The sequence below is a fragment of the Schistocerca serialis genome, chromosome 1 (assembly GCF_023864345.2).
Source record: "Schistocerca serialis cubense isolate TAMUIC-IGC-003099 chromosome 1, iqSchSeri2.2, whole genome shotgun sequence".
Lineage (NCBI taxonomy): Eukaryota > Metazoa > Arthropoda > Insecta > Orthoptera > Acrididae > Schistocerca > Schistocerca serialis.
In genome coordinates, this window is record NC_064638.1 from 1285409571 (window position 1) to 1285424997 (window position 15427).

Below are 15427 nucleotides of genomic sequence, written 5' to 3' on the forward strand. Positions count from 1 at the left end.
AGATAAGACTTGAACCATTTGAAGGCAAGTCCCCGGACCCCATAACATTCTAGTTTCATAAGCAATAAATCATGGCTGATCAAATCAAATGCTTTACATAAATCTAAGAATCTTCCACGGCTTATTTCGTTCTTATCCAAGGCATTTAGAACCATTTTCATGAATTGGAAGACTGCTGTTTCTATGGATCCGTTCTTTCTAAACCCATTTTGAGCATTAGCTAGTATTTTATTTTTATTCAGGAAGTCAGCAAGCCTTTCATACATTACTCTTTCAATTACTTTCGAGAAACCTGACAATAATGACACTGGCCTATAATTATTTATGTCAGCTGCACTATCCTTTCTGTGAAATGGTTTTATTATGGAGAGTTTTAGTTTTGATGGGAACTCCCCTGTCCTGAAAGAAGTATTAATAATGTCAGTTAGGTGAGTACCTATACTGGTAGAACTATGTTTGATTACCTCGTCTAGCAATATTTATAATCAGTGAGAAAACTGTCATACTTTTTGTCTGCATCATTAGTTTGTTCTATGCCCCACTGCACCCTTTGTTAAATTTATGACAGTTCCTGATGAATGTGGCAACTCCTCCTTTCTCCATTTCTGCTCTACAAAAGTGAGATCCTAATGTAAACCCTGTTCAGTAATCGCAATGATATGGGGGGTATGTTCTGTCACAAAAACTTGTAAAACTTCTAGTTTATTACTGAGGCACTGAATATTTATGTGCATTAGTTTCAGGGCTTGTTTACTATCTGCTACACTACTATATTGTTCGGACCGGCTTGGCTCTCATGAGAAACCTTGTCTTCAGTAACAAGTACATCATTCCATTCGTTCCATATTAGTTCTTTGGCTGGAGTGTGAGACTGAGGGCTAATTTGTTCATTTACTATGTGTGATAATTTTGATCTTCCCTTTTTGTTCATGTGAAGAGCGTGGGTTGTAAAACATGACCTATCAAACATCCTTACATCAACTAATTTAACATTAGAGAACTTTGTACAAAATCTTTTAAGCTCATTATTAATTTTATCAATTTCCTTGTTCACGCACAACCACTCAGGTAAATCGTGTCTCTTGCTGCAGTTAATTATAATGACACTTCTGCTGATTAGAAGAAGAAATAGTCTTAGATAATTCTTTTTCATTGTGAGTGCATTATTGGAGAGAAGAGAAATTTGTGGCACAACTTGACTAGAAGAAGGGATTTGTTGATAGGGCATATTCTGAGGCATCACAGGATCACCAATTTAGTATTGGAGGGCACTGAGGAGGGTAAAAATCGTAGAGGGGGATCGAGAGATGAATACACTAAACAGATTCAGAAGAATGTAGGTTGCAGTATGTACTGGGAGATGAAGAAGCCTGCAGAGGATAGAATAGCATGGAGAGCTGCATCAAACCTGTCTCTGGACTGAAGACCACAACAACAACAACATCTCGTTGGATCCACAGAGAAATCTACAATGTTAAAGTATTAAGAGGGGTAGATACAGATTCAGAACATTTAATTGTCAAAATCATAATTAAGTTCACACCACTAAAAAAAGAACCCAAAGTGCAATAAATGAAAGAGGAACTTCGATCCCCACCAATTAATTAGAAATGATAAGTATACAGAAGTCACACAAAACATAAAACTGACAGATAATTTACAAGAACTGGTTCAAATTCTCAGGCACCAAGCAGAAAATTTAGCCCCATTGAACCCACATAAACGACATGTCTGGTGGAACTCAGAATGTGACAAAATTCATGAAGAAAGACATCATGCATGGTTAAAATTTCAAACACACAAAACAGAAGTAAATGCAACCACCCTCAGAAAATCAGGTAAAAGTTCATGCAAATTATCAGGTAAAGAAAGAGATAATCACAGAAAGATCTAATTGACTCAACAGAAGAAAATTACCATAAAACCAATTCCAGAGACTTTTACAAAATGTTTAGAAGACGGTCACAAAAATTTGGCCATCCCACATTAATGCTGAAAAGGAAAGGTGGAAAAATGTCACATAATGACAAGGAAAATGCTGAAATCATGGCAAAAGTATTTAGTAAACTTTTGAATTGTGAAGAACCACAGGAATGTTTAGCAATTAATACAGACACACCCATCAGGACCCCATCTGATCTCATAAATCCTCCAACAGTCCAAGAGGTGGAAATGGCACTTAGAAAGATGAAAAATTGAATCTGAGCACTATGGGAGAGATGAAAAATTATAAGGCATGCAGAGAAGACCAAGTTTTTGCAGAAATGTGGAAATATGCCAGTGATACTATTCAAACATCCTTATACATAGCCCTAACAAAATTCTGCATAACAGAAAAGTTTCCCAAACATTGGAACACAGCCATAATCCACACACTCCACAAAAAAGGAGATAAAAGCAAGCCAGATAATTACAGAGGTATCTCTCTCTTAGACTGCACATACAAAATTTTTCTCCACAATCTTATACAAGAGGATCAAACAGCAACTAGAGGAAGAATTAGGTGAATACCAAGGAGGCTTCAGAGTTTGGAGAAGCTGTGCAGAACAGATCATCACTTTAAAATAAACCATAGCATATTACACAATACGAAATAAACCTCTTGTAATAACCTTTGCAGACTTAAAAAAGCATATGACTGTGTCCATAGACCTTCAATGTTAAAAATTTTAAGAAATTTTGGACTCTAAACAGAATTAATCAAATTGATAGAACTCACTTAAGCAACACTCTATCAAAAGTCAAGTTCAGGGGGGAACACTCTGAGCCATTCATCATAAAAACAGTTTTAAGACAAGGAGATTGCTTAGCACCCCAGCTGTTAAACTGTGCTTTAGACATAATGAGGTAATGGTACAAGAATAACCCAAAGAACATACAAATTGGAAGACCCAAAGACAACATAAGTTTAAATTGTCTAGGATTTGCTGATCACCTTGCTCTCTTGTCCAACAGTATTCAGGAAACAAACAACAAATTATCTCACTACAGGAAACAGCACAGAAAATTGGTCTTGGAATGTCCTTTGAAGAAACAGTCATCATGTTATTCAATGAGGCTTCCACAACCGGATGGTACTGTTGTTGAAAATTCTTCTGGGTCATATGGCCATGGTCCATGGAATTCATCTATTCCTAATGTTTCATCCAATACTATGTTGGACATCCTCAGAGGTATGGCTGGTCCTGCTGAGTCCTACCAACTGACGAGTCGGGCGTCGGAGAGCGGCCTAAATACCAAGGAAAGTGGGCGTGGTCTAGCTTGCACACAGTAGCAGAGAGAAAACTAGTCAATGATAAAATGTAACTATTGCTAATAGGCCGTCATTGATAAAAATCACTTATCGATTCTGTAACGCCACTGTCCATATCTCACGTAATTTCAGGGCCTCTTCTTTTCTATTAAAATTATCTTCATGTTCATGAATTTCAATAGCCTTCCTATACACCTAATTACAGCAGGCCAAAGAACAAGGATGGTACACAACAATGGAAGAACATGGTGTCTTTACCTTTCATTAGTAAGGTTACAGATCGAATCGGCAAAATTTTGCTGAAACATAAAGTGAAACCGGTATTCAAACCTACCAGAAAAATAGGACAAGTACTTCATTCTGTTAAAGATAGAAGGCCACCATCATCATCTAGCGGTGTGTGTAAAATTCCGTGTACTTTTGGCAAGGTCTATATTGGTACTGTGAAAAGAAGTGTGATATGAGGGTAAAGGAGCATAAAACTCTTTGGCAACTGGGAAAAATAGATGAATCGGCTGTTGCAGAACATGCACTTCAGTCAGGTGACCATGTAGTTAAGTTTTCTGAAACTACACTTTTAAGTGTTACCACGAACTATTATCCATGACTGTATAGGGAGGCTATTGAAATTTATAAACATGAAGATAATTTTAATAGAAAAGAAAAGGCCTTGAAATTAAGTGAGATATGGACAGTGGCTTTACAGAATCGATAAGTGATTTTTATCTATGACGGACTATTATCGATAGTTACATTTTATCTTTGACTAGTTTTCTCTCTGCTACTATGTGCAAGCTAGACCATGCCCACTTTCCTCAGTATCCAGGCCGCTCTCCGATGCCCGACTCGTCAGTCGGCAGGACTCAGCAGGACCAGCCATACCTCTGAGGATGTCCAACGTAGTATTGGGCGAAACGTTAGGAATAGAAGAATTCCATGGACCATGACCATATAACCCAGAAGAATTATCAACAACAGTCACCATGTTAACCAACCCACCACTCATAAACAAAATTACCATAGGAAACCAAGAAATCAAAATTGTAGATAAATTTAAATATCTCGGAGAAATCATAACATATAACCTCAATGAAAAACCAATATGGCATTACAGAATAAACAATAAATCACCAAGAACACCTACAACAAAATGAGCCTGTCAATAGCAACAAAATTAAAACACTACAAAACAGTCACTCAACCAGAAATAACGTACACAAGTGAAACCATTTTCAAAACAGCTAACATTGCACAAATAGATAAAATACTCACAACAGAGAGAAGAATCATCAGACTGTGCATCAACAAATCGTACCAGAAAGATGGACACTGGAGAGTAGCTACAAATGAAACAGTCTACAAGGAAATTGAACTAGTAATGAGTATGAGGAGGAAGTTCGGGTCGGTTACACCAAACAACACTCCCATTTTGCGGTAGTTCATTTATTCACCTCTTTACACAAGCAAGGCTTACACAGAACTAACATGGCAGAACTGCACAAAGATAATGTTTAGCTTAGTTCAAAGAGGATACTCAGATTGATACTGGTGTCGACCTCATCTGCGCCACAAGTACAATCAGGAAGAAACGCATTTCATTTTTCGGACATCTAATGAGAACAACAGAGAACAGCATCATAAGGAGAATAATAGAAAAATTTTGAAATAGTAAGTGCAATATTGAGTGGATTACAGAAATCGAGGAAGATATGGGTGAGCTACAGATTACATTGGAAGACTTAAGAAACAAAACTGACAAAATTAAGAAACTTACAGACAAACAAACCAGGCTGCAAATGAGACTCCACAGATAGACAATTGGAAGGGTGATTTCCGATGAAGAAAGAAGGATGAGATCTGAGAGAATGAAGAGGTACTGGGCTGACAGGAAACTGAAAATTTCTTTGTATAAAGTTGGCTACAGTTGTCCAATGAAGGCCATAAAATGTAAATAATAATAAAGGGATATGAAATTCAGGATCTGTATGTCTTATGAGCTGTCATGCCTGCCTCTATCCAACAGTGGGTTCTTGAATAACTCTCAAACATGGTGTTATGGGCAACACCTGTTCACTGAGCAGGTGAAAATCAGATGCTCTAGAATGGCATAAAATCTCCTTCTTCTACTGATTATGACACCTGCTACATTGTACAGATGGGGCATAGAGTGGAGGTCCACTTTGATGAACATGTGGCCATTGATAAGAAAGATTCAGTAATGTCCAACCTTGCTGCTCACCCCATTCAGAGTAGACATTGTGTGCCAACTGTTGATTCACATGTGAAGTTACTGCACCAGCCTGAGAAGAGCATATTCATGGATCTCTTTGAGAAGATCACCATTTTCTGCTGTTCTAGAGCACCTAGAACATATGGTAATTTTTACATCTGGGTGTGCTCTGTGCAGTTTTACTCCAGTGTACTTTAGCTGTTAATATTTTTCTTATGTATGTGGCATTTTAGTTCCTTACATTCATTGCCATTTGCTATGAAGTGAGCCCACTTGGACACTATGCCTTTGAATACATTCAGTTCTAATTGTTTACCCATTTCATAGATAAAAAAAGTTTTACGGTACGATACACCTATTTTACGATGTAATAAATGCCCAATGATTTGTGTAATTTGTATATCATAAAATAGCTGGGCCTGACATAACTAATAGTTTGCCCATATAAAGGGGATACGTGTTTGATCTATACAATTTTGACTCCAGTATGTTTTAATTGTTAAATATTTTCAGTTTTAATTGTTTGCTCATTTTATGTATTTTAAGAAATTTTCACAATATTATATGCCTACTCTTAGATGTAATAAATATCCACTGATTTTTGTAATTTATTTGCAATTAAATGGTTTTGTCTGACATAATTAATGGTATGTCCACGTAAAGGGTGTGAATATTTGGATCTGAAACAATGAGAAGCCACTGCAAGGTTTTGTAAGCAGTAGCTTTCTGTTTTGTATTAGACTTCGACAACTTTTGTTCCACTGGCTGTATCTTTCATAATGACTTCTGTATGAATTCCCGAATTCAAATTGTGGGCTACATGCCTCTGAACTTCATGTCCATGTGTTTTTTGCTGTGTTGGCATTTATACATATCTTGTATGGCTGTGTGACACTGGTTGCAACCGCTGTTACTTTACTGGTATTTGTCCTTTGTACCGTCTTTAGCAGTGATGATGACTATTCTATAGTTGAAACCAACCGCAGTAAAATTCAGATTGTTTGTGACTAAGAACTGCTCTTGTTGTCTGAAAACCAATGGTTCCTGCACAATGGATCTTAGGTACTTCAACATGAATAAGTTTCAAAGAGCATCATACAGATCAGTTTCTGGTGTGTGAAAATTTACACATAAATGATCCTTGATTCTTAAAGATTAGTTTCATGAATGTCCCTCAATGAGGTTCTGATAAAATGTAAGATAGTTCTTTCTTTTTTTTTTTAATGTTATGAACAGTTTGCTTAAAATGTGATAGTAAAGGTACTTAGTGGTTTGCTTTATTCTTCTAATACAAGGATTTAAATTCTGAATGCTTTGAAAAAAGTCATGTATTTATATTTTGAGGGTGAGGCCAGATTAGTGTAAGTGCAGGACTGTAAAATTATTATCTATACTCCACGATGTTAAGTGTTTATGTCAAACAGTACAAAAAATTTGGGATGTTTACACAGTAAAATTAAGAATTTTTAGTGATCCAAATTTTTGCATACTTACATCAGCCTGTCCAAAATCATCACCGCTGCTACATTTTACATTGGGTGACCCAATATACACTATGTGATCACAAGTGTCTGGACACCCCCAAAAACATGTTTTTCACATTAGGTGCATTGTGCTGCCACCTACTGCCAGGTACTCCATATCAGTGACCTCAGTAGTCATTAGACATCGTGAGAGAGCAGAATGGGGTGCTCCATGGAACTCACAGATTTCGAAATTGGTCAGATGGTTGGGTGTCACTTATGTCATACGCCTGTACACAAGATTTCTACACTCCTAAACATCCCCAGGTCTACTGTTTCTGATATGATAGTGAAGTGGAAACGTGAAGGGACACATACAGCACAAAAGCATACAGGTCAACCTCTTCTATTGACTGACAGAGACTGCCGACAGTTAAAGATGATCATAATGTGTAATAGGCAGACACGTATCCAGACCATCACACAGGAATTCCAAACTGCAGCAGGATCCACTGCTAGTTACAATATATGACATAGCTCCATTCAGCAGTACTAAACAGTCCTCCAAACTAGTACATTCAGTCAACGATTTAACAATTGCAAATTTCAGGGAAAGCCTACAGCAGTTAGACTGGGATGAGATGTACCGTGAACCTGATGCCAATTTAAAATATAATTTATTTCATAACACTTTTGTAAATGCATTTGAAAACAGCGTCCCCAAGAAAATAGTTAAATATACTCGTAAGAAACCATGTAACAAACCACGGCTTACTAAGGGTATAAAAATATCTTGTAACCGGAAAAGGGAAATGTATCTGACAGCAAGAAAGAGTAGTGACCCAGAAACTATCAAACATTATAAAAACTACTGTGCTATATTAAGAAAAGTTATTAAAAAATCCAGAAGTATGTGTATCATGTCTGAAATCAGCAACTCTGATAATAAAATTAAAACAATTTGGAATGTTATTAAAAGAGAAACAGGTCAACCAAGAGCACAGGAAGACAGTATTACCATCAAATTGAATGTAAACTTTACGAACAAAAAGTCAGAAGTTCAAAATATTTTTAATAATCATTTTATAAATGTTGTGGATATAGTAGGATCCAGGTGTTCATTAGAAGATGCTAGGCAGTTAGTGGAAGAGGCCATACCTATGCAATTTGATACAACTGAAATCTCACCCATTTCTCCCTCTGAAATTAGGAAAATAATAAACTTGCTTCAAGCAAAAACTCACATGGAATTGATGGCATTTCCAGCAAAATACTAAAAGCTTGTTCTCAACAGATAAGTAAGATTCTCAGCCACCTGTGTAATAGCTCTCTGGAACAGGGCATTTTCCCTGATAGACTGAAATATGCTATTGTTATACCTTTGCATAAAGAAGGGGATAGATCTGATGTCAACAATTACTGTCCAATCTCCCTTCTAACAGCTTTATCCAAATTTTTTGAGAAAGTAATGTATTCAAGAGTAGCTTCACATATCTGTAAAAATGAAGTACTAACAAAATGTCAGTTTGGTTTCCAGAAAGGTTTTTCAACAGAAAATGCCATATATGCTTTCACCAATCAAATTTTGAATGATATGAATAACCGAACACCACCCATTGGGATTTTTTGTGATCTCTCAAAGGCTTTTGATTGTGTTAATCATGAAATTCTGCTAGACAAGCTCAAGTATTGTGGCATGAGTGGCACAGTGCACAAATGGTTTAATTTGTACCTAACTGGAAGAGTCCAGAAAGTTGGAATAAGCAGTTCTCATAATATGCAAAGATCAGCACATTCCTCAAACTGGGGAACTATCAAGAATGGGGTTCCACAAGGGTCGATCTTGAGTCCTTTGTTGTTCTTAATATATATTAATGACTTGCCATTCTATATTCATGAAGAGGCAAAGTTAGTTCTCTTTGCTGATGACACAAGTATAGTAACCACACCTGACAAACAAGAATTAACTGATGAAATTGTCAATAATGTCTTTCAGAAAATTACTAAGTGGTTCCTTGTAAATGGACTCTCACTGAATTTTGATAAGACACAGTACATACAGTTCCGTACAGTAAATGGTATGACGCCATTAATAAATATAGACCTTAATCAGAAGCATATAGCTAAGGTAGAATATTCAAAATTTTTAGGTGTGTCCATTGATGAGAGATTAAATTGGAAGAAACACATTGATGATCTGCTGAAATGTTTAAGTTCAGCTACTTATGCAATAAGGGTCATTGCAAATTTTGGTGATAAACATCTTAGTAAATTAGCTTACTACGCCTATTTTCACTCATTGCTTGCATATGGCATCATATTTTGCGGTAATTCATCACTGGGGAATAAAGTATTTATTGCACAAAAGCGTGTAATCAGAATAATAGCTGGAGTACACACAAGATCATCCTGCAGACATTTATTTAAGGATCTAGGGATATTCACAGTAGCTTCTCAGTATATATACTCTCTTATGAAATATGTTATTAACAACCAAACCCAATTCAAAAGTAATAGCAGTGTGCATAACTACAGTACTAGGAGAAAGGATGATCTTCACTATTCAAGATTAAATCTAACTTTGGCACAGAAAGGGGTGAATTATGCTGCCACTAAAGTCTTTGGTCACTTACCAAATAGTATCAAAAGTCTGACAGATAACCAACAAGTATTTAAGAAGAAGGATTTCTAAATGACAACTCCTTCTACTCCATAGAGGAATTTTTAGATATAAATTAAGAAAAAAAGAAAAAAAAAAACAAAAAATTTAAAAAAAATTAAAAAAAAAAAACAAAAAATAAAAAAGTTAAAAGTTGTTATATTAACTTAATTATGTTGTTAAATTAACTTAATTATGTCATGTATTGGAAAATTTGACTCGTTCCACATCATTACGAAATATTGTATTCATGATCCACGGAACTAGTATTAATCTAATCTAATCCAATCTAATCTAAACAGTTAGGTGGGAGGTGAGAAAACTTGGATTTCATGGTTGAGCAGCTGCTTATAAGCCACACGTCATGCTGGTAGAAGCCAAATGATGCCTCGCTTGGTGTAATGAGTGTAAACATTCGACTATTGAACAGTGGAAAAATGTTGGGTGGAGTGACAAATCACGGTACACAATGTGGCGATATGACAGGGTATGGGTATAGCGAATGCCTGGTGAACGTCGTCTGCCAGCATGTGTAGTGTCAACAATAAAATTTGGAGGTGGTGGTGTTTTGGTGTGGTTGCATTTTTCATGGAGGGGGCTTACACCCCTCGTTGTTTTGCATGGTACTATGACAGCACAGGCATACATTGATGTTTTAAGCACTTTCTTGCTTCCCACTGTTGAAAAGTAATTTGAGGAGAGTGATTGCATCTTTCAACAGGACTGAGCACCTGTTCATTGCACAGCATGTGTCGGAGTGGTTACACAACAATAAAATCCCTGTAATGGACTGGCCTGCATAGAATCCTGACCTGAATCCTATAGAACACCTTTGGGATGTTTTGGAAGGCCGACTTCATGCCAGGCCTCACTGACTGACATCGATACCTATCCTCAGTGCAGCACTCCATGAAGAATGGACTGCCATTCCCCAAGAAACCTTCCAGCACCTGGTTAAACATATGCCTGCAAGAGTGGAAGCTCTCATCAAGGCTGAGGGTGGGCCAACACCATACTGAATTCCTGCATTACCGATGGAGGGTACCACAAACTCATAAGTCACTTCCAGCCAGGTGTCGGGATACTTTTGATCACATAGTGAATTATTAACATAATATTCAGAATTAACCAGTGGAGGTGTGGTGATGTAGCATCTCTGACTACGTAAATGAGGATTGCTGCCCCATGAGGCATTAGGAATTTGTACAATCTGTATCCTACTGCCATGAACCATGGACCTTGCCATTGGTGGGGAGGCTTGCGTGCCTCAGCGATACAGATGGCCGTTCCGTAGGTGCAACCACAACGAAGGGGTATCTGTTGAAAGGCCAGACAAACGTGTGGTTCCTGAAGAGGGGCAGCAGCCTTTTCAGTAGTTGCAGGGGCAACAGTCTGGATGATTGATCTGGCCTTGCAACACTAACCAAAACGGCCTTGCTATGCTGGTACTGTGAACGGCTGAAAGCAAGGGGAAACTACAGCCGTAATTTTTCCCGAGGGCATGCAGCTTTACTGTATGGTTAAATGATGATGGCGTACTCTTGGGTAAAATATTCCGGAGGTAAAATAGTCCCCCATTCGGATCTCCGGGCGGGGACTACTCAAAAGGACGTTGTTATCAGGAGAAAGAAAACTGGCGTTCTACGGATCGGAGCGTGGAATGTCAGGTCCCTTAATTGGGCAGGTAGGTTAGAAAATTTAAAAAGGGAAATGGATAGGTTGAAGTTAGATATAATGGGAATTAGTGAAGTTCGGTGGCAGGAGGAACAAGACTTTTGGTCAGGTGAATACAGGGTTATAAATACAAAATCAAATAGGGGTAATGCAAGAGTAGGTTTAATAATGAATAAAAATATAGGAGTGCGGGTAAGCTACTACCAACAGCATAGTGAACCCATTATTGCAGCCAAGATAGACATGAAGCCCATGCCTGCTACAATAGTACAAGTTTATATGCCAACTAGCTCTGCAGATGATGAAGAAATTGATGAAATGTATGATGAGATAAAAGAAATTATTCAGGTAGTGAAGGAAGATGAAAATTTAATAGTCATGGGTGACTGGAATTCGAGAGTAGGAAAAGGGAAAGAAGGAAACATAGTGGGTGAATATGGACTGGGAGAGAGAAATGAAAGAGGAAGCTGTCTGGTAGAATTTTGCACAGAGCATAACTTAATCATAGCTAACACTTGATTCAAGAATCATAAAAGAGGGTTGTATACATGGAAGAATCCTGGAGGTACTAGAAGGTATCAGATAGATTATATGATGGTAAGACAGAGATTTAGGAACCAGGTTTTAAATTGTAAGACATTTCCAGGAGCAGATGTAGACTCTGACCACAATCTATTGGTTATGAACTGTAGATTAAAACCGAAGACTGGAAAAAAGTTGGGAATTTAAGGAGATGGGACCTGGATAAACTGACTAAACCAGAGGTTGTACAGAGTTTCAGGGAGAGCATAAGGGAACAATTGACAGGAATGGGGGAAAGAAATACAGTAGAAGAAGAATTGGTAGCTCTGAGGGATGAAGTAGTGAAGGCAGCAGAGGATCAAGTAGGTAAAAAGATGGGGGCTAGTAGACATCCTTGGGTAACAGAAGTTATATTGAATTTAATTGATGAAAGGAGAAAGTATAAAAACGCAGTAAATGAAGCAGGCAAAAAGGAATACAAACGTCTCAAAAATGAGATCGACAGGAAGTGTAAAATGGCTAAGCAGGGATGGCTAGAGGACAAATGTAAGGATGTAGAGGCTTATCTCACTAGGGGTAAGACAGATACAACCTACAGGAAAATTAAAGATACCTTTGGAGAAAAGAGAGCCACTTGTATGAACATCAAAAGCTCAGATGGAGACCCCGTTGTAAGCAAAGAAGGGAAAGCAAAAAGGTGGAAGGAGTATATAGAGGGTCTATACAAGGGCAATGTACTTGAGGACAATGTTATGGAAATGAGTCGAGGGGCATGAAAGGGAAGCAGCTGTTGGGAAGGGACTGAGACAGGGTTGTAGCCTGTCCCTGATGTTATTCAATTTGTATATTGAGCAAGAAGTAAAGGAAACAAAAGAAAAATTCGGAGTAGGTATTAAAGTCCATGGAGAAGAAATAACAACTTTGAGGTTCGCCGATAACATTGTAATTCTGTCAGAGACAGCAAAGGACTTGGAAGAGCTGTTGAATGTAATGGACAGTGTCTTGAAAAGAGGATATAAGATGAACATCAACAAAAGCAAAACGAGGATAATGGAATGTAGTCGAATTAAGTCAGGTGATGCTGAGGGAATTAGATTAGGAAATGAGACACTTAAAGTAGTAAAGGAGTTTTGCTATTTTGGGAGCAAAATAAGTGATGATGGTCAAAGTAGAGAGGATATAAAATGTAGACTGGCAATGGCAAGGAAAACATTTCTGAAAAAGAGAAATTTGTTAACATCGAGTATAGATTTAAGTGTCAGGAAGTATTTTCTGAGAGCATTTGTATGGAGTGTAGCCATGTATGGAAGTGAAACATGGATGATAAATAGTTTGGGCAAGAAGAGAATAGAAGCTTTCGAAATGTGGTGCTACAGAAGAATGCTGAAGATTAGATGGGTAGATCACATAACTAATGAGGAGGTATTGAATAGAATTGGGGAGAAGAGGAGTTTGTTGCACAACTTGACAAGAAGAAGGGATCAGTTGGTAGGACATGTTCTGAGGCATCAAGGGATCACAAATTTAGCATTGGAGGGCAGCGTGGAGACTAAAAATCGTAGAGGGAGACCAAGAGATGAATACACTAAGCAGATTCAGGAGGATGTAGGTTGCAGTAGGTACTGGGAGATGAAGGAGCTTGCACAGGATAGAGTAGCATGGAGAGCTGCATCAAACCAGTCTCAGGACTGAAGACAACAACAACAACAACACTCTGTATGCTCTTAACACTTGTATGTGTTACATATATGTGCTTACTAATAAATAGTGTGAAAATCATATCTCTATTCTGGTATTATGCTGCCAGTACCCCATTTCCCAAAGGTGCATTGAAACAAAGTATTTTTAATCCAACCATTTAACAAATTACAGACACCCTTACTGTCTCATTATCACAAATGTGTAATCATGACTACACCATGAGTGTGTTGTTTCCAGTCCTAGTGATGGTATGGTAGAGGATGAGAATCACCAACAATTCATTATCAAAAAATTTAATGGAATGCAAAAGCACAATACAATTGAACAATTTGTAATGGCATGCAGACACAAAGACAAAGAAAGCAGAGTCAAAGACCACAACATCAAAATGAACAATGGTGTTCTATTGGTCAATGGTCATCACAGGTCAGTGGTGGGTACAGAAAAACCTCAAGGAGGGGGTGAGCTACCTTTACGTTTACTGTAATAAAAAATAATCAAGTCACATGCAAGGTTTAAGAAAATTTTATTTAAACTGATTATACGCATATACAAGGCAACGACATGTTATGTTATAAAAAAGTTACGATTGTGGTTCTCTTCCTTAAATGATGAATTCTATGCACCTTTTCTTACTGGAAAATTGGTTAATTACATCATCAACAGGACAATCAGTGTCAGGGTGAGTGTTCAACAGAGCTAAGCCATTAAGTTGATCCTTCTTCATTGTCAACCTCAGCCATGTCTTTCTACACTACAATGTTGAAAAAAAATTTTCTACTGTAGCAATAGACGCAGTTAGACAAGCAAATATTTTGTACAGTGTGTACAAAGTAGGATAGCCAGATCCAGGACAAACAGACAATGCTTGCAAACAGAATCACGATCATTAAGGGCATTTATGCTCGTTCACTTGTATTGAAAATGCATGCGGGCTGACTGGCGGGGCAGCACGGGTGGCACTGGAAAGGGGGTTGGGGGTGGGGGGAGGGGGGCATGTGCCCCAAATATGTATCTGCCACTGCTACAGGTGTACAGAAATTTATCAACTTTCACATTTGGTAAATGATTTCATATTCCTATTCTTACAGATACATTATACCCAACCAGAAACATTGTGATGTAATTGTTTTCACTTAAAATTAATTAATTCAGAATATATCAGGATTTGAAGGCAACATAATGTCATTCCCATACAAAAATACAAGTGTCAAAAATGAAACCTACAAACCAACAATTTAGATTGTAGACAAATTGTTTATGATTCTGAGAACGTGGTTAGCTTAGTTTAAGTGTCTATAATTCAAAAGTTATTAATTAATTAAGGAACAGTTTCAAGACACCAACCACTTTTATACCTTGTAATATTTCGCAATTCTGTTCTGATGACACCAAAGCATGAACAGAACACAGTGCTGTTCTTAGATTTCCCATATTCTATTTTATAAAGGAAATCATAAAAGTTTAAACTTTTGTCAAATAAATTATAAATGAAAAGTCTCTTAGACACCAGGGAATTTTTATTGAATCTATCATTACAATATGAAGAAGTATTGTCTTGTGTTTGTGTAATACACAAGGACACAAAACATCATGTACATGAAGTATTTAGTGTTAAAAATCCAAGCTGGTTACCTTAATAATTTCTCTTTTTTGTATCATCAGTTATTGTAGCATCCACTTTTAAATGGCTAAAAACCATTAAGTGAGGCATTCCTGCCAAGGGGTGAAAACATATATAGCTGGACATGATCCATTTGTAAGTAAGCTGCATATCAGTTACAATTAGTGAAATTTCAGTTACAGTCAAGTTACAATTAGGTTAGGTTGACAGCATGGACTAGGTTGCAAACCCATGTGAAGTATATCACACAGGAATACAATGAGAGTTATTAAGAACTATCTTAATGTCATGATGATGATGT